This window comes from Thermobia domestica, chromosome 2 (genome assembly GCF_964235325.1).
Source record: "Thermobia domestica chromosome 2, izTheDome1.hap1.1, whole genome shotgun sequence".
NCBI lineage: Eukaryota > Metazoa > Arthropoda > Insecta > Zygentoma > Lepismatidae > Thermobia > Thermobia domestica.
The window spans coordinates 171,158,284-171,184,985 of NC_137455.1; the positions used below are offsets into that span (position 1 = coordinate 171,158,284).

Sequence of the window (26,702 nt, forward strand, 5' to 3'; positions counted from 1 at the left end):
ATAGGAAACAAAGAATTGTTCTCACTATGTAATGAAATATATGAAACAGGACTTTCTAAAAACGATAATAATACCGTTGGATAAAAAATCAAAAGCAAATACATGCGAGGACTATTAGTCTCATATTTCATTCAGCTAAAATTCTTCTCCAAATACTAAACAGAAGGTTATATGAAAGAACAAATAAAGAAGTTCAGGAGGGGTTCAGAAGAGGCAAGGGCACAAAAGATGCAATTCGATTATTAAGGGCAATTGGTGAGAGATTTATAGAAAAAGGGAAAGAGATATATGTTATATTTATTGATCTAGAAAAGGTTTTTTAACAGCATGAATTGGGAATTGTTGTTCGGAGTTCTAATAAAGATAGGCTTGGAATGGAAGACTCATAAAATACTTATACATGAACCAACAAGTAAGTGTTAGAATATGGGAAAAACTGATGGAAAAGAGTGCAATTCGAAGGGGAGTTCAACAAGGATGTTATTTATTAAGTATCTAGAAGAAATAGTGAAAAAGAGCCTATATGATGATAATGGCATTTCGGTAGGAGATTTGCAGACAATATGAGGCTTCTTGTAAAATTTTAATCAATAGAAAAATAATCAATAAAATATTTTAAAAATGAGAAAAGGGTTTTGAAAAAATATGAAATGAAAATAAATGTTAGAAAGCCATGGTGATTGTAACCAAGGGATCTGTGTCAAATGTAAAAATAGGAAAGGAGAAAATATAACAAATAAATAGTTTTCGATATCAGGGTAGTATTCTTAGTAATAAAATAAAGTGCAAACGTAAAATAAAAGCAAGGGTAGCAATGCCGAAAAAAGCCTTTAGGAGTAAGAAAAAGACTGTTTTGTGGGACCTTGAATAAAATGTTGATAAAGTTTCGTCAAGCTGTATGGGTCAAAAACGTAAACATTACGTAAAGATGATAAAAATCGCCTGGAATCCTTTCAAATGTGTGTAAAAAAGAATGGAAAGAATTAGTTGGGTTAAGCGGAAAAGTGGTGGGCGAGAAAAGAACACTTTTAGATATTATTAGAAAAAAGAAACTGGTTGGAACATTGCCTAAGAAGAGATATCAAGGTTAGTTTTCCTTACCGTTAAGTTACAAATAAATCGTCAGCGGTTTCATTAATCAATAACCAAATATAAGAATCTCCTATGTCATTTCGTATTCTGAATATTACTTCTTCATATGGGGGCTACACAATTCTTGCATAATGGAATCTCTTAAAAGTTGGATTTTCTATAGCAGCATAAAAGTGATTGTTCTTCCCACATTTGGCGCAAAATAGAATCTAACGTTCAATTACCCCATTTTTAGGCACAGGTGCTAGTGCTTTAATTTATTATGATACCTTCATATATGATTTTAGTTTTCATTTTCAGCTAAGGAAAACAATAGGATTTTTACTTAAAGATTCAATGTCTACATAGAGATTCTAAAATAACTTGTTCCTCGAAATAAACTTTATGGCTTACTGAAGTTAATAAATGATCACATTCTCTCACTGAGTGTATCACATATTATTCCAAGACTAATTTTCTATATGTAAAATACATTATGAATCAATGGCTGGATGATCTCTTTACTCGCTCTGGATTTTAGGTAACACTTGTATTCCAATCTCTGCGAGATTCAACCGTTTGCGCCTAGGTCTTCCTAATGGTTGTTTTCACTTAAAATTATTCCATTTTACCTACATGACCTGCTCACCTGAGCCTCCTAGACCCTAAAATTGATTACTAAACCATATATGTTATATAGTTCCTTGTTTCTTTGCCTCAAAGTTAGCGAACAGATTTTAGAAAACCAAGCATAATTTTAAGCCTGAAATTTCTTAACAAGAGATTTTCAATCGGATAATAACCAAAATTCTCTGCTTTCTTAGTTAACATTTAAAACCGTGTAACGATTTAAAACCGTGCACTTTCCTACAAATACTTATATTACTTATTCTGTTCATTACTATTAAAACTTTAATTTGCCAATCACATCTTTAAATTATTATTTCATTAATGCTTATATATTTTAATGCAGGGGTGCACTGAATAAGTGATAGAGTGGATATTTCTGCTATTTGGGGTCCCTCAATTAATTTCAACGGCAATTACTTAGTGATTTCTTCCAATGTAATTTCAATGTCATAGATAATTTTAGCAATAATTAATATGTCCATTGATTTTCTCTTTATTTATTTTTCATTACCAATAATTTGTCTTAAATAGTAAATTGCTAATCTAATTAAACTAACTAAGTAACCTTATTTGTTTATGCAACCTAAGGTTCACACAAAAAGCTCTCTATTCACATCTATCCTTAACCAAGTGCATCTACTTTGTACTACGACATCCATCTTAATATTGTCCTCCCATTTCCGGCTATATTTTCTCTTTTACTGGTTAAAAAATTTGAAAATCATTTCCATCCTACCGCTACATAATTCCGCCATTTTCTATTTTGATCCAAATATATATGTTTAAGTAAAAATATACTGGTCCCGCGTAATGTAGTCGCTAACGCTGTCGGTAAGCTGCAAGCGGTTTCGATTCCCGGCGGTCATAAAAATTAAAACAGCTTTTTCACGGCATTCACCTTAAATACAGTTTTCCGTGCTCAGGCAAATGTCCAAACAATACATAACATGTAAGTCCCTTTCATTTTCCCCGGACTCATCAAAATCGTCATCCCTCAAACGTAACAGGCTAAATAGACATAATCTAAATCCTAACTAGTACTCATCTCATCCAAACTATATTTATCTGTAATATACATTTGCGCAACCTGTGAAAGCATCTCAAGTTATTGTTGAGATTTTAAAAATTTTATCATTAACAGATTTTAGTTTGTTTCAGAAATCCTCATTCTTCTTTACACCAAAATTTATTCATGATTCAACAGTTCTTTTATAAAGAACAAAATAATTTAAAGTAATTTACTCAGAAGTTTCACTGATTTTTCAATCACATGATCATCATTCATTTGTTTTAATTTCTTCTTTATCATTCATTTGCATGAATCTTTAAAATTACACTGAAACCCTGTCAAAAATTACACTGAAACCCTGTCAAACATTACACTGAAACCCTGTCAAAAATTACACTGAAATCCTGTCAAAATTACAGTGAAACCATGTCAGATATTTTGCCAAGATATTTTAGTAAAAAACAATATATTGGAAAAACCTAACAACACAATTCTTATAAGTTATATTTGAAAAAGTAATAATAAGATTAGAATACTTTTAATGTAAAACCAATGTCAAATTCGTTTCAAACCCACAACTCTTGGAGAAAATCAAGTAAATATCCTTTATTTTAAAAGTATGCAGTCGCCTAAAAGAAATATTCAAGTTAAATAAAATGTTTCCTAGAAAGCACAAATTTAGTTAATTATTTTACTTTTCATTTTCCTGAACCAGTTCAATACAATACCTTAGGAGCTGCAAAATCCATTGTCACAGTCTTATAGTTCTCTTTTTAAAAAACAACGAGCAAACAGTCACAAAGAGGGAAAAATTATCGCTATGGGTCACCCTTCAAATTTGTTTTGAAAATCACAAACACCTTTAAAGTTAAAAATTAGAAACCATTGTCAAACAGAACAAGAAATCTTTACGGTCAGCAACAAATATCCAATACTAATCGAAAGGACAAGAAATAATTATAAAATAAAACACTAAATTATAACTAAAGCCATATTCTAATATTTTTCTTTTGTTTTTCTTTTTATTATTATTATTATTTGTCTATATACATCTTTTTACAAGTTTTTTTCTTTTTTATGGGAGGCCAAAAATTACCTCTCCCTCCACCATTTCTTTTTCTTGTTTTTCTTCTTTTCTTGCTTTCTTCCTCTTCTTTTTCTTCTATTACTTCATTTATGCACTTCCCCTCTAAGTCCCATGCTAACCCCAAAATATCATTTTCATCTTTTCTTTATTTTTTTCTAAATATTTTTGTAAAATTGTAAAATTTATACATAATTCACACGCGTGCCATTTTTCTATCCTTTTATTCTTCGGGCACGCGTAAGAAAGAAAATATGCTGTTTTTTGCCCCCTTCTTATTTTTTCTTCGCAATATTCTTTCGGCCCATATTCTACCAGGTCATAAAAAATGGTCAACTTTCCCTCTGCCATCCTATAAAGACAAAACATACAGATATTATAATTAACAAATTTTAAAAACGTTTTAACAAATATTTTCAAATCTATAAAATTAATAAATTAGGTACTCAATGTAACATATATTCTCATGCTTAACTAATAAAAATAAAAGAGTCAAATTCACTTTCCGCTTAGCAGAAAAAAATCAAAGTTAACTTCTCCATTTTTCTCTTATTGTTACAAATGGTATTCCTCTAATAAATAAATAAGCAATAGTTTTAAGCAAAAAGCCGTTCCACTAAATATTGCAAGTGTATGTAATATTTTCTAACACCGGGATTTGATTCCCGGTGGTCATTTTAATTGAACGTCTACCCCACTTCATAGTTCGTTTTACGGTTCGTGCTATGTTACATACATTACTGATTACTGCAACCATCTACAGTCTATACCTTTCTATCAACTTGTCCCTTACATATATAATCTTATTGTTTTCCTTTAGGTCCACGCAATAAAGCTTATGTTCACTAACTGCTCTTTGTAACCATGCACAACTCCTCGAGGTCGGTCAAAAGCGCCATAAGCGCATTACGTAAAAATACTACTGTTTTCTAACCTTGTTCGTTTATTTTAATATGTTGCTACCTTCTCTCTAAATTTAATGATATTTCTAAATCATAAATGAACGTACCACATGCATGGCAACCCACTTTGTGCCGTAAACAACTTGTGGATTTTCTTCTTTATAAAAATTAGGGCAATTTCAAGATTATTATTATTATTATTATTACGATTAAAGTATTTTAGCCGGCAACACCTTCCTTCCTTTATTTTCCACTTCGTGTATTGCTATTGCCTTTAGTGTATGCGGTCTTTCATTCAACTCCCGGTGCGCTTAAAACATTTAAAAGCTTTTTTGCAAACCACCCACCCTAAATGAGGTTTTCCTCATCAACACTAAGTAAAAGCCAAAATATTCCAAGTCCCGCTCTTCGTTCATTTTAACCTAACTTAGTATCTATAATTGAAAAAACTCTACATACTAATTTATATGGCTTTTCCCAATTCCCTTTTCCTACTATCATTCAATTTACCGCCTAGTAATACTAAACTAAATTATATTTTCCATTTTAGCAGTTTTCCCTTAAGTTTCTCCACTTTTATTATTATGGCATGCAGTCTCTCTCAACTTCCACATATTTATTTATTTAAACATCTCCATTCAAAACACAACACTTCAAAGTTAGTGCATCTATTTCTCATAACAGGAATTTTCCTAAAATTGGTGCTAGGAATTTTAAGTTCATTTCCCTACGTAAACTTTTCTTCGTTTACATTACGTAAATGCCAAGGTGGTCCTATCTAAAGCGCAACCAAATATAAATCCTAAGTTCCATACAAATTAAGTACTATACAGTAAAAATAATTCACAATAATACATCATTTCTGCGTAAAATTACTATTTCTTTTGCTCTAATGCATAAGTCCCTAGTTCAATTCTTAGTAAGTAAACAAACAGTGTGTGCGTGGTTTTCCTGCCACTTTGTTCAAAAGCCAAGCTGCATAACATTTCCTTTAGCCTATCCTCAAAATTAACTTGTAAAAAAAAACAAGCCATTCCCCTTCCCTCCCACAACGCAGCGCTATTCTCATGTCCGGACGTTATCAAACTTAGTGTGAGGCTTACTTATAATTAGTCAAAACAAATTAGGTAAGGTATATTTCCCTTTTTCTGTTATTTCCAAAGGTCCTTTTTAAAAGAAAAGCATTAAACTGCGAATGTATATACAAAAGGTTAGCAAAAAATAATAATTATTATTAATTCAATATTACCTTCCTCCTACATATTGCCTAAGTAGGTTTTAAATGAACAGATAATATTTTTATTAACTACTAAATCCATAATGAGTTTAAAATATGCAATTACTATTAGGATATTACACTAGTGTTACCCCCATACAAGTCAATATATCATATACTCAATAATAAATATAATTTATATGTTCCCCTTCATAAATCAACTCGCTACATCAAATTAACACAAGTAACTACAAAAACTTCCAAACAATTTTAATAGGATACTCAAACTTCAAAGTAACAGCGCTATATTAAACGCAATTATTATTATTATTTTATTTGTAACTATTCAATCTAATTTTACACAATAAAGTTTTGTGTTTCTTTTCCAATCAATACGTTTCTCCAATAGAATAATAGCGCTTATTATTCTATTCCTATAATATTTAATTAGTGTTCTATTACATTGCTCATATTTCACAAAAATATTTACTTTATCTAAGTTACGAAAAATAACAATTAGCATCCCTTTCTTAATTGTATGCAAATATAAGTTCCCCCCAATGGGCGGGTTTCAATGCTGTTTTCTACTTTTCCATGCCTTTAAGTTTCTAAACTAATTAACACAATAGCAAACAAGTTTGCTACCAGCTCCCTCCTTTCTATTATAAATTAATACTTGTACAATGCAGGTCAAAAGCCAAACCATTTGTCACTCCCCCTCTGCCTTTTTTCTCCATTCACAATACAAAACTTTACCCCTAAGTTAACAATATATATGTACTTACGTTTTACAAATTTCCAGTTCTGTTCCACTGAGCAAAAAATACTCTTCCTAAAAAGAAAAAAATAACATAAAATTAATAAATACTACTACAACAAAAATCATTTTTTTACTACTACTATTAGCAAATATGAAAACAATTTTTTCTTCTACCCCTAACATTCTATAATAGCTCAGTGGTTATTTCAACTGCATACAATCCCTGGTTCAATCCCCAACTATCATAAAATAAAATTTCTGCTGTCCACCATTTCATACTTGGTCCATCAGTTTAATTCCCACTCGCTCGCTCAAAAAAAGCTAAATAAAATTCTTTCTTCAACCCATTCACAAATAGCATGCCCACAAAACGCGCTCTGCATCTATTTTCTGCATTCATAACATCTAATGTGCCACCTACTGCACATACTACGCGCTCTGCGTCTATTTTCCACATCCATACAATCTAATGTATACTATGTACACAATAGCAATCGCTAACATCAATAATGTGGAAGCCATTCCATTTAGTACGCGCTTTGCGTCTATTTTCTACAACTTTAGGCATTATTCTGCTATGTATATAACATAACATGGCTTTCAGCTAATGCTGTATCTTTCATACCATCGCTGTGCGTTCACACGTATTATTATATAAGGCAACACTTCATGTTACTCTCACCCGCTATACAAGTAAATTACATATCCATAAGTATTATTATATAAACCATCCCTTAATACCATTCTCAACCATCATATTTACTAAATGCCATGCATCTATTTTGCATTTTCGTACGCTATATACGCCATCCGTTCATGCTGTTGTCACCCATTTCATGTACTAATTCCTAACCATCTATTTTTGCCCTTCCGTACGCTATATACATCATCAATTAATACCGCTATTACTCATTACCAATACTACTCATTATGCTCCTATACGCAGTATAGTATACTTTTCACAATGTCATAATCATTTATTGCCATTAATATTTACTGTACATAAAACTTGGCAATTTGCGGCTTTGCATGCTATAAGCGGTCATTTCCACAAATATCTATCACGTGCGCTTCACCATAATACGCTACCGTCAAAACCATATAGGCAATCCCCGCGTTTTTTCATCGCACCGCAACAAAAGGCGGGTCGCATATACTTCGTCACAAAAATGGCTGTCACGCAAAACAAATGGGGTTCCATACACCAATTCGTTTATATTTATTTATTTCTCGTTCACAAAAGTATATTCCGCATACATATAAAATCAGTTTACTGTAAATCAAGTAAATTCCTATGTTCTTTCATTCAAAACATGTACAGTTTCTACTATACATTGGTATCAGTTACCATAACGTAAAGTGTGTTAGTGTGTTCTGCCATGTGGACATTAGGTAAGTAAAATGTTTCTTGTTTTATTCCATTCACAATATATAAATGCATTCTTATGTTCTTACTATTCATAAGCTCGGACCAACACAACAATATACTAACTTAAATTTCATCATTCTCTCCAATAATTCAGTGTTAAAGCATTCATCTCTGGTGCTTGGGGGTCCCGGGTTTAATCCCCAGTTCCCACCAATTATTTCAACATTTTCATGACAAACATTAAGTTTGGATTTATTTTTTTATAAATTGTGGCAAACAAAAACCGTGTGCGTGCAATTTCCTCGGGGTTCCTTCCACTTTCTATATACCTTTCTTTACAAGTTTCATAAAACCAATAGTGCAAAAATCAGCGTCTCCTTTTACCTCACCGGCATAATCATGACACGTAAAACTTAAACACGTTAAATAATAAAAATACGTTTTCTCTCAATATTTCCCATTTCCTACCACTTTCTCATTCCGCCCATCATCGTTCAGTTACTTTAATTATACATCTATCGTAAAACTCACACATCTCATTTCGCAAATGTACCATACTTTGTATGCTAAAACAGTCTTTTTTCCTACATATTTAAATGAGGCAATCTCATTTAAAACTTGTGTATTTATACACCATTTATTCAATCAAAACAAAAACAAAAATCTTTATGTTCGCCATTGCTTGTTATAATTACTCTGCTAAAAGAAAAACAAAATGGTGGAAAACCACCAATGGTCAAGCTATCTTAACCGCCGCTCCACCCATTAAAGTCAACCCTTCTGTCATTTTTTTCAACACCCCCTGCAAAATAGCCATGTCTTCAACCCCCGCCTCCTGTCAATTTTCAAACCCCCTGCCACATAGCAATATCTTCAGCCCTGCCTCCTGTCCTTTCAACAGCTTAAATCTCCTTCAGGTCAATTTTCAAGACCTCTTCAAGATACCACTGTTTTCAGCCCCGCCTCCTGTCATTCAACAGCTACTAATAGTTAACAAGACTTCAGCCATTATAAAAACCAAGCAAAGTCTGTTCATTATTTTTGTAATTCTGTTTTAAAACAAATAAGAAAATAAAATTCATTTCTTTTCTTTTTTCAAATAAAGTTCTTTTAACTTCTAAGTTTAAAACGCTTGGCTTCAAACCCTAGCACCAAAGTAAACATACGTCGTGGCTAAGCGGTTAGCGTACGCGTCTTTACCATCAAAAACACGAATTCCATTCCCGGCGGCGGCTAGCGTACGCGCCTTTGGCGTCAAAAAGCCGAGTTCCATTCCCGGCGGTGGTTAGCATATGCGTCTTTCCTGTGGAAAAGCCGGGTTCCATTCCCGGCGGCAGCTAGCGTACGCGTCTTTACCGTCAAAAACCCGAATTCCATCCCCGGCGGCAGCTAACGTACGCGTCTTTGCCTTAAAAAAGCCGGTTCTATTCCCGGCGCCATCTTATATCTTTCAAATTGTTAATATAATCATTATAAGCAGTCTTGTAAGCATATATAACAATATAGCCTCGCTGCCAATAAGGGACACTTAATTCAAAAGCAACTTAACAATCAAAGTACTACAATTAAATATATCTAATAACAGGGCATTTATCTCATCTTATATTTTTAATATTCACTTCATATAAATAAAATTCGTTTCCTTCAACAATAAATCCAGCCGTTCCAATCAAATTACACCGTCTACAAACAACTTAGCACTTAAGAACACAAAATTAAAATCGTGTAAGGCAATACATTTATTTATAAATCAGTTTTGCTTCTTATCCACAAAAGGAGGAGGGATTTATCTTCCCCCACGTATTTCATCCCACGTTCATATTATCCATGCAAACGAAATCTCTGCTTATTATCCAAAACTTCCCTTTTGCCCACGCAAAAGGAGGGAGATCATTCTATTTCTCACTATCAAATCCACATTTTTCACGAAGTCTGCTCCAATTAAAACAAGATGATACACATATCACTACTTCCTTTGATATTCTAATCAAACACACAAGTTACGTGACTCAAAGCATATATTGCTTTCCCTAATTATCAAATTATACGTGACTTTATTCATATATCCAGTTTCCGCTACAAAAGGGGAGAAAAGAAATCATATCACAGCCTCTTCCGCTCTAATTAAAATTATCATAAAAGATTTCAAAGTATCAAACTTTTCTTCCGCTCCAATTAAAATTATCGACTCACAAAATTAATCATTCTTGATAATTTTATCACTTCCGGGTCTAATCTCCCCCAGTGCTATTCAAGGGAACACACAGTGATAATTTTCACTGTATACTATAGGTTTTAATATGGGAGTTACAGTCTTATCAGACCGGATATCCTGAATAGATCCTTGTAGGTAACTACTTGTGTGTGTGTGTGGATTACAATCTGTGTCTGTAATGACGACACTAGAGAACGTTTAGTGTGTACAGTAACTGAGTGACTTTAAGAGTGCATGTATATCGGAGCTGCGAGAGGATGGTTGTTCCGCGGAACTTCCATTCGCACGGGATGTGACTAGGTCACTGTCATTAGGGAAATGAACTGTTACTAGGTCATCGTTGGTATGCACGATGGGAAACTTCTACTTTCCGACAGCAGATGTGCTCCTTCAACGTCCTCGGGGAGTGCCTGGACTAAAGAATTATTACTCTCGTCCTAGCTGAAAGAATAAGGACAGTGAAACCAGAGTCCCGTAGTACACAAACACTAAACAAAACTCTGAGAGTTTCCATGTTCCTGACATCTGCTTGTCGTCGAGAAAGCCCTCGGTAGTGCCGAAAGAGACTGCAGTGGCGAGGCAAATAAAGAATTGTAGTATTCAACTATTAGGGATGCGCACACGACGAGTCGAGACAGGATTTTCCTGACAAAATTCGAGTCGAGACACGGCTCTTCCAATAGAGAAATATATACTTTTCGAGTCGAGACATCACTTTAAGAGCACATTTTCGAGACGAGACAGTCATAAATCTTGTCTCGTGCGCATCTCTATCAACCATGATAAATCGTTTCTATCTCAAACAAAGTGAGACATCTGTGTGTCCGTAGACGTGCTCACAAGCGAGAAAATCCAGCGTGTATTCGCACTCGCCATACAATGCCCATATCTAGAATCGTGCTAGGGGCAACACCCTATATATTTCTCGAAGTGCGGCCCCAGCTTTAGGTTGTCGGTTGTACAAGTTATATTTTTGAAATGTTAATACTAATATTTGAATAAAAATAAAGCTTTGCTCTTCAGTGGAAGATAAAATAATGCATTCCTCAAAAATTCATACAAAACAAGCTGAAAGAAAGAGAGCGGATTATGTTTCTAGCTTTATGATCGTAGCAACTATATTCCGATCAGCGAACGAGTGCAGGCGACCGGTTTTGTAACTAAAATATAAACAGCAGTGTTACCAACCAGTTTACTTGTAATTAATCTAACAGAGTTATTTTTGTCCTATTCGTAATAAACCATTTCACATATGTTCAGTATAGAGACCCGCACGGGCCGAATTTATCGGCCCGAAAACAATTCAACCCGAAATTTACCTAGGCCCGGCCAGCACGGACCCGAAAAGGTTTGGAGATTTTCGGCCCGAGCCCGATAAATTTTTAAAAGTTTTTGGCCCGACCCCGGCCTGGTAATTTTTTAAAAAAAAATAGCTCAAGCCTCAATCTTTCTCAAAATTTAGTATTAAACTTGATCTAACCCTCAGAAACATTTTTAAACTCTGATTCACAACCTGATGCTTGCCTCCCGAATGGTACCATTGCCTCCTAGAACTTTGCCTGTCGTCGAGAGAACAAAAACTCAATTTCCTGTAACAAAAATTTAACTTAATTGATTTTTAGCATAAAGTGGAGATGGCAATATTGTTTAGCGACAGGCAAAACTTTCCCACCCCTTCTTGTCATATTTTGGGTTCAGTGAAGTTCTAGGTCAGAGCTCAATTTACCGCGCAATGCCTGCAATCCTCTATAGTGAAAGTGGAGCCGCTAAGCAACACAAACTGTAAATAGCTATTGCATTCTTTGTAACATTTTTTACGGGCACACTTTTTCAACGTTTGGCTTTATTCCAATTATCGTTTAACGAAAGTCAATAATTATTAAAGAATTGCAATTAATCGGCCCCAGCCCGGCCATTGCAGGTCTCTAGTTCAGTATCTTTTTTTTTTTTTTTTAATTAAAGCCATTCAATCTCTAGCAGCCATATGCAGCACATTTTAATGTTTAAACTTGAAATAAAGACCACAACTGATTAAAGATGAATGCCTTTGCCTTTGAATTCCGTATGTGGGTAACAATACAGGGCTTTTCAGAAAGAAGTGGAAAGTGTAGGGAGTAAGGGCAGGTTTTAACGCGTTAACAATATATGTCACAGACACCAAGATTATAGTACGCTCTCAAGTTTCAAAATTATACTGGGTGTGAAAACAGTCAGTAGAATTAATTCTTTGTCTCTTGAGTGCTACAAGCAGAGGTAAATTCAGAGGAAGTCCATGGTGACTTTCTGTCCTCATAAATAAAAGTTTTAACTTTATTATATGCTGAAACAATGATAGTTACGCTAAGACCACCAATACTTTCACGTTTTATTAAATATTTTCATTCACACTCTGCCAAAGGACTGGATTTTAATAGTGATCCTAAAAGAAAGATGTACTGTAATCAAATTTTACAAGTTAATCTCGAAAAGCAAGGTATTCAATCCCATAATCCTTTAACAAGTGCAAGGAAGAGTCTCCTTTACATCCTTTTTCTACAAAAAGGTTCAAATGCCTAGAAAAAAGTTTTTTTTAAGCTTACCGTTTGATGATTATGGCGTTTAGGCTAAAGAAGACAGATGATCACTGAACGTGAAGGATTGTAAAATTATACTTTTTGTGCTTTCTTACCGGGAATAGAGCCCGGAACCACATGCAGTAAAAGTAATCGCGCTAGCTCTTTTTTAAAAGTTAACTGAATTACTGAACGTTCCTCAGTAATTTAATTTCCCAAATTATTATTAGTTTTTCTTTATTTTACGTTTTTCAATTAACCTTTTTTAAGAACAGGGTCACGAACACAGATACATAGAGGACAATTAAAATTCCAAATGCTCTCCCACCGAGAACGAACCCGGGACCACGTACAGCAAAGGTGCAACGGTAGCCACTAGACCAGAAGGAAGGGCTAATTAGACCAGCGGACAGAACTTTCACATTCCTTGACTGAAAACGTATCTGAATTCTTTCCTGGCTGAAACTTGAGAATATAATTTATTTGTCAAGAGATGAACATACGTATACTTAAAACACAAACGCAAGCAACATAAAGGTTGTTGAGTCTTAACATTTACTTAATTTAAACTTACACTTACAAGATATCACAAATCTCTAAAGTGTCAACCCTAAATTAATCTATTAGTCATTGACATCGTCATTCCTGCATTTTACAAGTTGCTCCTGTTTTATAATGAAATCGAATTAAACGTGATCAATCTTTATACAGTCTGCTTAATTCACGGTACAAGCTCACTGAATTGTTGATTGTGCTGTGTTGTTCCTACATTGGAAATATCCATGCATATAATGCTATCGACAATACGTCTTCATTACTGCAGGAATGGTGAACCATTCCTACATAGAATAACAACTATACTGTGTACTTTATAGCGTTCTTTATTTAGCACAAAGAGATTAAGCTACTTATAACATCTAAACTACAACTTGGAGAAGGTTGGATACATTGCAGCATTGACATTCTCCGCTCCTTTCTCTCACTGCGTTTGCCCGGTAACTGAAGTAAGCACAACACTGTCCTCAGCCAAAATCAACACTGCTATCCTGGTCAGGTAATACATTCAAGAACATTGATCATGTGGTAGGGAACTCCTACTACATCTTAACATGGATAGGAACACTTATACTTGTATCGCTTCTATAGACAAGTGGTTGCAATCACCTGACAACTAACAGCCGCCTAGTAGTCATGAAATGAAGTTCTCCACTTCGCGGAGTTTGACCCACCTTTTTTTCGTAACTTGTGAGCAAATACCGTAGAACTGACAGGAGGATCTCCAAAAATAAAAATACTTTACGCATTATAGTATACATTATATTTCATTTTCCTAGTCTTTATTAAGATCGACGTAAAAGTATTGTTTAGATTATTTTTTAAACTTACGTTGACCAGTAACTGTTCATTATGTTTGAAGATGAATATTAACTGATTAGTCGTATTATAGGAATAAAACGAATTTAAACTTTAATCAGGAAATAAGAAAACAGATAGATGTTCTCCTGTACATATTTTCCAAATATTGAAGTAACACTTGTGAGAAAGAAGCGCGCCCGCGTATGTTCACATGGATTTGATATTGCAACCGCTGCTTTACAAAGTCATGATGGGGTACTGGATTCTACTTGTTACTACCCTTTATTCATAGTAGTAAGACTTGGCCATCGTATATTCGTCATGTCATCAATCTTCTCCGATCTTATCTGGACATTTTGAGGGATCCACCTTGAAGTAAAATAAAGAGCATCTCCATACCCCAGGTAACCCACCTTGCTCTACACCTTCTACCCTATCGAGGACGTGTGAGATAGTGCCTCATCGCCAGCTGCTCTCCAATAATGACCACCCGCCAGCTACGATAAGACTACAGGGATACCGTATCCCAGACAAATTTCAGCTCCTGTACGCGCAGATACTTGCCTGAATAGCTACTCGTCTGCTTGAGATGACCAAGTGGGTATACGGCGAGTATAATATGCTTTTGAACACACTGTATCACATGCCCGAGATGCCTTACTGGCGCCATGTATCGATCGCTATTAATTAAAAAATACTCTCTCTCTCTCTCTACATATATATATATATACAAGGACGGATCCAAGGGGAGGGCAATAGGGGCTATAGCCCCCCCTTGACCCTCAGGTATACACTGGATAAAATGGACTTCAATCCTGTTTTACACTAAATAAAGCAGCAAACTATGGTTCAGCCCCTCCCTTGATCATATCCTGGATCCGCCACTGCATTCTATATATATATATATATATATATATATATATATATATATATATATATATATATATATATATATACGAGGGCCATAAATGTAAAGTATGATTACGCATCGTGTGCGGCGCCTACTCCCCACCACTGCAATTGCGTGAGCGGCAGTTAGCTCCTTCCTTCACCTCAGTCTCAGTGTGAGTAAGCCGAGTCTCGATGCTGTGCGGTCACGCTACTTGTTTATGCAGCAGTTCAAAATGATGGCGCCAATCGAAAATCCCGCCAAATGTGAAGTACGGAGTGTTATTCGTTTTCTGAACGCGCAAAAAGTTAAGCCTATTAAAATTTATAGCCAAATTAAGAATGTTTATGGTGATAGTGCAATGAACGAGTCATCAGTGACGAAATGGTGCATTATGTTTAATTAAGGATAGTGATGGGGAGTTTGGTTTCTTTCCTGGAATCAATTCCTTTGAATCCGCTCCGAAGAAGGATTCGTTCCTCCGGACCGAATCCTTTGGTTCCACAAAGTTAAATGATTCAGTTTTTTTTCGATTTGATTCCCCCAAACAAGGATTCGTTCCTCTCTGGATCGAATCCTTTGGTTCCGATGAGTCGGAATAATTCTGAGTTGTCATATGGCTCTCCAATTCGATTCCTCCTTTCACCCAAAGTCGTCAAACCACTCTTATCGCCTGAGAAGTTGCTGCAGTGTGGTAGTGTGAGTGCGGAATGAGTAGAAGTAAAAGGAGTGATTGCGGTCTTTTGAAACATTTTCACAAGGTTCCATTTTCTCCTGATAAGACAGAGATAATATTGCATATAGGACGAGCAGATACAGATATTGTTTGTTCCTTTGAAGTTTTCTGTTTTATTAAAACGTGTTGCTAAGAATGCACGTTGAAGCTGTTAAAGAGTAACAGATAGTCTTCTTTTTCTTCTTCTTCTAATTTTCTTACATTTTTATTAAACGCAAAAAGTAAATGTTCTTTAATTTTTATTCTTATTATTTATTTAAATACGTAATACCAGCAACAACAAACGAAGTCTAGGGCTTTGTGGAGGGCACGGGTGAAGATGTATTTAATTATGTAAATAAAATGAATTTTTTAAAATATGATAATACAGTTAATTTTTTTAAAAATGTAAATAATCTTAATTATATGCAAATTTACTAGCAAAGTCGGTAGAGCTATTTAAAATGTCGATAGAGAAAAAATTTTAATTTAAATTGATAAAGAGATTATGCTGAACAAAATGAACTCAAATTACTTTAGAATTTCCAGCAAATTTTCAAGGTTAACGCAGTTCTACTCCAAGTGTGAGGAGTCAATACTATCCCCCACTCACACAACAACATAAAGATGTTGGTCAACCATATCGTACTGGACTCGAACAATTCCAGGACAGCTGAAAAGAATACATAATATTGGCGCACTTTCTACATACCTTAATGGACTTCCTGTGGGGAATGATGAGCACAGATTTCATTGGCATGAACAAATTTTAATACGTTGTAAGCACACGTTATACTGTACACTAGATTTACAGATGAAAAAAAAGAAAAAATACTTTGATTTTGAAATTTCGAGAGTATTTCGCCGAAAATGTTCTCTGTACGTATTTAGGCCTATTTTATTTATAATTAGAGTTCGTGCACGTTACGATCCATATCCTGATCCTAGTTCTGGGTGTCTCCTATGGATTCCATGTCCTCTTCTAGCGTTGACCCCACTATCTTCCGTTTCTAGTGAGACGTCGGTCCAACGATGGCCTTGTTCCTCTTCCCATTGGAACAAGACTTTTCTGCAACACTCCTGTTTCGCCTACGCCTTGTCAGTTTAGGGAACAATTGACTTTTCCCATTCTCTGATGCCCACAATGTAGTTAGTTTCTGGAAGTTGCTCGTTTTGCCTAACTAGCGGGATCCAGCCCGTTAAGTGGCTATGGTGCGACTATCTAATTTCATCACCCAATACTAAAGGGAAGATGACACTGACTTTAAAGTTAACTTGTAAACAATAGTTCGAATATTCCGCTCATTGCAAAATATAACAAGAAAATTACTGTTCTGTACGTACGTATACAGTTGCTATGATCAACTTTTTATACAATTAAACGATGAAAAGTCTAGATGATGACTAAGATTTCATTGCTCTTGCAATGTCTATGTCGTTGCGGATCGCACACATCACTAATACGAGCGAAAAAGCGCCGAAGATATAGTTCTGTACGAAAGTTGAAGATGCATACTCAATATGATATAAATTCGTGAAGACTAATAATTCTTTATCGAAGACTAAGAACGGATTCTCCAAGAGCGCGAAGAGTGTTCTTTCTGCTCTGATGACAAGACAAGAATTACCTTGATTCCTCTCGATATTCTCTTTTAACAAATCCCTCTTTTTGTCAAAAGTCTGGGCTCGCTTTCTACCTACTGCAAATCTTATGGCGGGGATGGTGCGGTGCGAAAGGATTTCCACAACAGGTCATTGCACTATCTGCCCTCATTACCACACGTTGCCATGTTCTCACGTTAATTAGGTGAAACTGGTAAAACACTATTTAAATTCCGACACTTGCACTGTCAAGTAGAAATATCAAGCTTTCATTCAATATATATCACTCCACTGAGAATATCACTAATATATAAATTAGTTTTAAACACACTGTGCATGCATTGTACTTGAGTTAACCCCTTCCTCACACTTGCTTTAGCCGGTGTTATCACCTGGCGGGATTACTCGTAGTCAGTTCACTTGCATGAGGGGTTGCTGTAACTGAGATTTTCACCTATTTTCCATTGTTTTTCGGTGTTCGCACTGTTTGTCAACACACAACATATTAAAATATTTACATACATTAATACACATAATATGAACATATGACATGCTGTCATATCGTAACAACATAATATATCACAATTTTGTTCGATATATTATGGGTGCTGTTTTTCTCCCCAGGACGTTTGCTTCTCCGACAGAAGTTTGTCGCTCTTACATCAATTATGCATCCCCCTTAGGTTTAAACTGTTGGACTTGCCATCCTGAACCGACATAAGTCTTTCTTCATTTATTTTCTAAATCATACTATAAAGCGACTAACTTATCCTACATACTACGATAACGAAACTTCAAGAAAATTTGTACAGCACTTAAAGAATTACTTGTGGAAGTATAATTATTTACAGGGGCGAAGGCTTCTACAGGGAATGCTCTTTTCCTTGATTTTGCTCCTCCGAGGTGAGGGGAGCCTCAAATTTCTAGGCCGGAGCTGAGCTGGCGGAAAATTCGTTGGAGATGATGCTTCCGAGGGAAAAAATGTTAAATCTGATAAGTTTCTCATATGTTCACACCTCTTTGTATTCGATAATTTCACATGTTTCTCTCAACTTCAGCAAGCGTTTTTGACAATGGCTGTTCTATACTCGGTGTCTCCAGCTGTCGACGTATCCGACCGAAGTAAACTTGTCGTCGATATCTTTTACATGCACTTAGATACTTACAGTTCAGCCATATGCACCTATGCTATGAACAATAGCGTTAGCAACGATGTACCAGTTGCTTCAAACTCATGGGTGTTCTCTGCTTGCAGACAAAGAATCTTCCCCTTAAACTTTTCTCCTTTTTTTCGTGTGTGCTGGGTTTCATGCGACCTGAGTTCCCAACTTCCTACGTTCTCTATATGGAATTTAGCTAGAGCTTCGCCTTGCAATTAAATATCATTTGCAATCAATATTAATAAGTTCTAACTTATTTCGATCCTTCACATGTGAAATGATATCAAACACGAATAATAATAATAATAATAATAATAATAATAATAATAATAATAATAATAATAATAATAATAATACACATAAAAATGAAATTAACTCTACACTATTACTTCCACAATTAATCCTTTACTTACTACCTAAATCTAAATAAAAATAATTATACGAAAACAACACATTTTATACGCAAATTAGGTAAAAATAATGATATGCATAAATGAGATTAAAATCATTTACATAGGGTACTGTATGTATATTACATTTATCCCCCTTCAAAGGAATATGCAATGTTATTCCACTAACCATTGCATTTTCCTACATCCGTATTGTAATTACATATTGATAAGACATATCACAAGAAAAAAATTGGAAACACGTATAAATAATCAATCCACTAATATCACTGAAGAAAATTGCAAACACGTATACATACAAAAATCACACTCTTAAACCTATAATAACATACTACACTGTCAAACTATGCACAAGTTATGTCCTGCTTTTTCCCTCTACTACCTGAAGTAAGGTACACAAAGGAGAAACAGGTTTTCTACATCCACTCTGTTTTCTTCGTTTTTTCATGTTGGAACGTCGGCACCTTGCTGTGGAGTGCTATCCCGCACGACGAAACGTTTTAAATGGAAACTATTTCTCTTCATTATGTGTTCCTTGGTCACAGGATCCTTCAAGGTATACACATTTTTCTGTTTATGACAGGATAAGGTAAGGCGCAGAATATAGCAGTAACATCTTCGTTATGCCCTGAAATGCATCTGATTTCGGGACGTTTCTCACCAGCACTAAATCACCGACTTCGAATTGCACTGTTTGGTGTCATTTATCGAAGTTTTTCTTCCTCTCTTGTGCATTCTTCTGATTATTGGCCGCTATCTCCGAGTAGTATTGAATACAATCTTTCCACTTCCGGGATTTCAAATAATTTTGCCACTTCTTTCGACATAGGCTTGCCAAAGTGCACCTCATACAGGCAAAGATTATTCGACAGATGTTTCGAAGAATTCAGGCACTTTTCGATCTTCTCAATATGTTTTGGCCATTCTCTCCGCTTGTCATGGCCCAATTTTCTTAACATTCTCACTGTCGAACTTCCGCCATATTTCCTTGCGGATAATATAGTGTACAATACATAGGTTTTAATCCTAGCTCGTTTAGTTCTCTTCCATTTGGTACTGGTAAACTGTGACCCATTGTCTGTCAAGACAACCTATACTGACGGACACAGTTTGAGAAATTCTTTGAGTTTTTTTCAGTGCAGTGTTCGTCGTCGCTCTTCTGCAAGGGAACAAACTAATCAATTTCGAAAATGCATCCACACACACCAAGATATTCCAACAGGCAGAGGCCCTAGCCAATCTAAGCAAACCACATAGCTGTGCCTGTTCACTATTACTGGGTTCAGTGGTCTCGGTTATGTGTGGGGGGTTTGCCTTTTGACACAGTCCACATGACGCTGTGAACTTTATATTTCTCATCCTCGGCCAAACGAAGTACTCGGATAGCATTAGCACTAATTTGCTAGCAGAGACGTGACCACGCTCGTCATGGTAGCACTGGAGCAGTGATTGCTGAAGTACTTCCGGTATGCAAATGCGCAAACCATCTCGCTCACGCTTACATAACCGTACATTAGAAAGTAAGTACTGGTGGTTACTGCTTGCTACCTTTCCTGTTATCGTCACTCATTATTTTCTTCTTAATTTCCCCATAGACTGGATCTGACAATTGCATCTCCAGCAATATTGCTACCAGTTCTCGCAATTTCCCTGATATCTCAGTCATCAACGACTCGTTTAGTACTAGCTTTTTCCTCTCGTCAAATTTCTTTCCAGTGTTGGGAGGGTACCTTGACATGTAGTCGCTTAAATTTTCCTTCGATTGGACGTATTCGAATTCGAAGGACAGCATGCTCAAAGCTAGTACCCACCTAACTAATCTCTGCGACGTTAGTCTGCATAGCAGCAAGAAACGCAGTGATTGATGGTCGGAACGAATTTTGAAAAAGTTGCCTACTAAATCATGTTTGGACTTGTTCATGCCATCTATCACCGCTGCGCATTCCTTTTCCGTGATTTTATAATTACGTTCCACAGAGTTAAATATTCGTGTCGTCATCATTATTATTCGTGTTTCCGTCATCATCTACTTGATACAGATGCGATGAACAACTAACATAGGATGCATCGCATTCCAAGATCAGTTGTTTGTTAGGGAGTGGGTCCTTCAGTACGACTTTTTCTTGAAATACCTCAAGAATCCTATTGAATGCTTCTTCGTGACAAGGAAGTCATTGCAACTTTACTCCCTTTTTCAGTAGTTGGAAAAGCGGAGAGTATCTCTGAGAACTGCGTACTGAATATTCTGTAGAATTGGCAGTAGCCAATGAAACTTCTCAACTCCTTCACATTTCTGGGTCTTCTGAAAGTAATCACTTTCTCCACTTACTCTTGGCACTTTCCTATGCCTTCAGGCGAGAGTTCATAGCCTAGAATGTTTATGCGCTGTCTCGCAAACTGACATTTCTTCAATCTGAGTGTCAGACCACCTGCGTGCAATTTTCCTAGAACTGCGTCAAGATGGCGCATGTGCTCATCAAAAGAAAAACTTGCAATTGCAATATCGTCGACATAATGGCCGCTAAAGTTCCTACATTCGTCACTTAAAATCGAGTCAATAGCTCGTACGCAAGACGCTAGACTTTGATTTGTCCCAAATGGTAGTTTCACAAATACGTAGGTTATGCCCTCGTGTAGAAAACCTAAATACTTTTGGCTATCTTTCTCCACTTGAATTTGGAGAAAACTTTCTACGGAATCGATGACGCTGTAAAAACGCCTATCACAAAGGTCCTGCAACGTACTTAAAGCTGGGATAGGCTGGTCGAATTCGCTCCTAGTGATTCCTCCATCTTACGTGCATCCAGACATACACGGGCGCGTCCATTCTTTTTCGGAACGACAACTAGTACCAAAATTTAATATTGTGGACTTTGTACGTTGTCTTGAAAATAAAAAGGAGGTCCTCAACCGTGAAGTAATCGGGAATCACTGTTCTAATCCCAGAATTCTAATCGCAGAAAGGTATCTATATATTCAGAAATTTATTAAGAAATTCACAAAAAATAACGTTTGCAACAGTTATTTTTCTTCACCAAAAAGATCGTATTGGAAACTTGCAAGACTGTTTATGTTGAGCTTAATTGTCAACACATAGTATCTATATTATTCTTTTAGAAAATGAAGAGATCTATGATATACTAAAATGATTCAACTCGGTGGGGTGATATTAATACAAAGACGAATGTTTCTTTCTTAGCCCAGTAGTTCTGATAAACATCTGAATTTGATCAGGAAGATTGAAGCCTTAAAGATAAAATAATGCTGAAGTGAAAAAATGCATATAAAATATATGCTGCATATAAAAATGTATACAGCACGTAAAAATATATATACTGCTATGTCAAAGCTGTACAATGTCACCCACGGGACAGTAATACAGTTATTATATACGTACGATTCTTTATCTTAACATTATACAGTAAACAAATCTCCCTGAACTGTACGAACATCACCTGATTAACAATTTCCTTTCTGAGAAACTTGAATTTACCAGTATTCCTCGAAGAGGCCAAACATAGCCTACACACTTGAATTGATCGAGAGAAGTAACCCCAATTGTGAGGGCATCAAATGCCAGGATATTGGAGAATAGCATAACCGAGGTAACAACTGACAGTATTCATTGAAAATATTGAGAATTACACTAGGTTTCAACAATGTCAAATATTATGGAAAAGGTACACAGCTATGACTTACCGCAGTATACATTCTATTCCATCCTTGGATATCATGCTTCATGTACTGGGTAAGATGGAACCAACGTCCAGAGAAGACGACTCAATTTGAATATCTTGTTACCCATGATTACAGGCATCTCAGCACCTACAACGGGAAAGATAAAAACGCCCACTTAGTTTGTGCAATATTAATTGGCAACAATTTAGAAAGAGAACAAGATTTCCTGAAATAAATTAAATACAATAAACACTATACAATCGTAATATGAGGGAATAAAGTACTAAATTTGTTAACTGATTTCTTCACACGTAGTAAATGGATTTCTAACGGGAAGTGTGTAGTGTCATGACCATCTGCAAAACAAATAGGGAAAAAATCGTTATGAAAAGGTATTTCTTCTGAGAATATTTATCAGAAAAATAAACTAGAATGAAGGATCATGGACATACTGCAACAACACTGAACGGCTTATTGAATAGCATCCTTTGGCTGCAACAGCTACAGTATATGATTGACGTAAGGAAATATACATCCACAGGACTACATCATTTCGTGGAAACACCGGACGAATCTGAACAGTCATTGAGTATGATGTTCATGCTGGTGTGACCACAGTATCATGGCTTGGAATACGGAAAGTGATAACATTGGGCGCAAAGAATTACGCGTACGCCTTACATAATGGTAATAGAGGATAGAAAAATGTGTACAAAATTCGGAACAACATTAAGTCATCGAACCAGTGATAAAAATTTTAACAGTATTTATGAATGGTAATTGGAAAGCAGGAAGCAAAGCTGATTTAAATGCTTGTCAAAAGTTGTTCGAAAACAGCACTTGTGCATCTTTTCTCGACGAGAACTAGACACATAGAATTGTGAAAGGAAACGTAGACAGACATTGACGTGAGTGACGTACCAAAAAGTGTTACTGTTTCGTATGCATATAGAACTCATGATTGAGTGAATATCTCTCTACATATTAGATTGTCTTATGAAAAAATCTACTACATCATGTCATTTGAAAGGATGATGTTACGTTTTCAACATCCGTGTGCGAAAGAAAGCAATTATACGTTTAATGTTTCCTTTGAAGAAACTATATGATGTTATGAGGCTATAATACCAAAGTTGGACGTGGATACAAAAATACCGTTTGTAGAGAGAATCTCCAATATGAATACTTTAGATATAATTGAAAACTCGTTACTCATACTAGATGATTTAATGACGGAAACAAATTATGATGTGACCACATTATTTACACCATAAGAAATTAACTAGGTGTACTTATTAACTATAAACTATAGTATTTATTGTACAAAATTTATTTCCAAAAAGTCAGTATGCTCGAGATATTAGTTTAAATACACATTATATTCTTGTTTTTAAAAATTCACGGGATAAATTACAAATTGAATGTTTGGCAAGACAAATTATGCCACAATAAAGTGAACAAGTGCTTCAAGTATTTTCATAAAAACAAACAAATTGTTTGGTGAGCAAAACAATATATTCACATAAAATATTACATACGTGTTAGTTGGCGAAACTGTAACACGTATGTAATTTTTTATGTGAATATATTGTTTTGCTCAGCAAATAATTTGTTTGTGTTTAAGTATATGCAAAACAAAGCTTCGACTTATGGAAAGTATTTTCAGATGTCACACGTGAACCTCACAGTTATTAACTGATCTCACATAACAAACACATGATGCTAAACGATTGAGAACGAATATATTTCCCGGAGAAATTATGCATGTGTATATCAGTGTTAAACATTTATGTTTAGTTACACCAATTTATGTTTAGTTGGCATCAAGATGTTGCAGGTTTTATAATGCGCTCTGTATCCTTGTGAAATCCAAGCCGTCAGATGGAAAGATTATTCTTTACAACGGACCGGGTGATTTAATTCGAACCATATAACAAGTAGCAAACAATACTATACAAAGAAATATTCATATTTAATGATTCAGAAACAGAAACTTCATAGGGATAAAATCTTACATGCTCTTTCGTCAAAACTCTCTTTTAAAAAGCAAAAGAAATTGTTACTTCACAAAGGTGGAGTTTTACTTCCATTACTTCTCGGCGCGCTCATTGGCGTTCTAGCCTCAACAATTCAAGGAAGGTAACATGTTGAAATTACGGAAAATGCTATTACTTCTTGAAAAATGTTATTCGACGAATACAACCTCATTTAAAAACGAATACAACCTCGATTTATAACATAAATATTGATGCAAGACTAGATAAGGATATAAATGATATTCTACAATGTACAAATCTTAGTAAGGAACAAAAATGGAAATTGTATAAACGAGTATTGCATCAATATTTACATTATAAATCGAGTACCACACTGGAAAACGCTATTGCTTTATCAATTATTGACCGTGTTACAGAAGATAATGCAAATATAGAGCCGGATATATTACATCAGTACCGAAAATGCTTCGAAGGAAAACAGATTTATTACTTAAACATTTCATTAATTTCCAGAAAATATCTTGTAGTCAAACAGGTTGGAATTAACTATTCATGGAAATACAATTCCAGGTTACAATTTTATCGATTTAGTTAATGATGATGTCCGTACAAGTAAATAATCAACACAACCTATATATAGGGCCAAATCGCAGACATCTAAATCGTTATGGGATAATATTAATGTCCCTCGGGCCTACGATCACCAGGACTATCGGCATCCCCATCTGGGATATTTACAAGTAGCCCGAAAGTGATTAGTAGTAAAATAAGAAAATATAGTACAAATAGAGGGTACTCTCCTACTGCGGTATCATCAGCAGCTGCAGCTAATGTATTACGGTTTGGAAAGAATATACAATGTAAAGAGCATTTCAAAATTATAATAAATTTATTACAAGTAGTCGGACCCTGAATCCTTACCTAGTATGAACACATTAGAACGTACAACAAAGTTATCCCGAAAGAAAATTAAAGATTGGTTAGTACCGCAAAATTCGTATATATGATACTACATGCACCAATACGAAAAACATTTCCACCGAAACAATATTATATTAGTGGTTCTAATGAAACATTACTATTAGATTTAGCTGGTATGCAAAATATTGCAAAGTATAATGATGGGTATCGATATAATTTATGTGCAACTGATATTTTTTCATAGCATTTGTATTTTGAAACAAAGAAAGAGTCTGAAATAGCTAACGCAATAACTAATTTCAAATCAACTGTCATCACTGATTCATGTTCAAATTGATTTAAGGACAATTTCATAATCGCGATGTAAAGAATGCGTTTAAAGTTTTTGGAATAAATCATTATAGTGTTCATTCGGAAATGAAATGTGCATTAGTAGAAAGAGGGATTTGAACATTAAGAGTAAAATATATCGTCATTTTACCGCAGAAAATACGTATCGGTAGATTGACGTTTCATATCAAATTGTACACAATTATAATCATAGTCATCATAGAAGCATTAAAATGGCACCTGCAAATGTTACATATTCAAATTCAAATGTCAATGAAATGTTAAATGGGAGGAAAGTAAAAGAATTAACATTTAAATTTCAAGCAAGAGATTACGTTCATATTGCCACATATAAACAAACTTGGAGAAAGTTATTTGCCAAATTGGTCACGCGAAACATTTGTTGTTGAGAAGTGTATTGAATCAAATTTTGTAACTTATAAATTAAAAGATTGGAATGGTGATGAAATTAAAGGAATATTTCATGCTGAAAAGAACTATAAAAAAGCATCTCTAAGTTCAAAGAAGATTTTTTTAAGTTCTTCAATGTAAGAAGGGGTGGGTTTTCGTGAACATTTTAGGATACCCAGAAAGTATGAATTCGTGGATTCGAGTATCTGCTGTTCAGTGTGCAAAATAAATTCATAACCTAAACACAGGTTTTACGTGACGTTTCCAATGCAAGTACACAAATCCTCGATAAAACAGCTTCCTCATTTCGAGTGAAACTGCACTAGCAATAGACTTAATGGACGGGGAATGGGTGGTGGTTTTAATATTAATACAAATTAATATTCCGTGGAGTTTTTATAATGTTGGTCCAGGTGATCAAATTA

At 35.1% G+C, this 26,702-nt stretch overlaps 1 protein-coding gene across 3 annotated transcripts in view; it reads right to left on the reverse strand.

The window, feature by feature from the left end:
• Positions 1–26,702, reverse strand: part of LOC145677210 (uncharacterized) — a 331,567-nt gene that overhangs the window by 19,521 nt on the left and 285,344 nt on the right. For 2 of the 3 annotated variants that reach the window (XR_014129705.1, XR_014129706.1), the window contains exon 11: positions 22,640–22,765. The gene's annotated coding sequence lies outside the window, so the exon portion shown is untranslated. Of the gene's footprint in view, positions 1–3,724; positions 4,147–6,697; positions 6,745–22,639; positions 22,766–26,702 lie in introns of those variants that run through there. The other variant, XR_014129699.1, reaches the window with a different exon arrangement.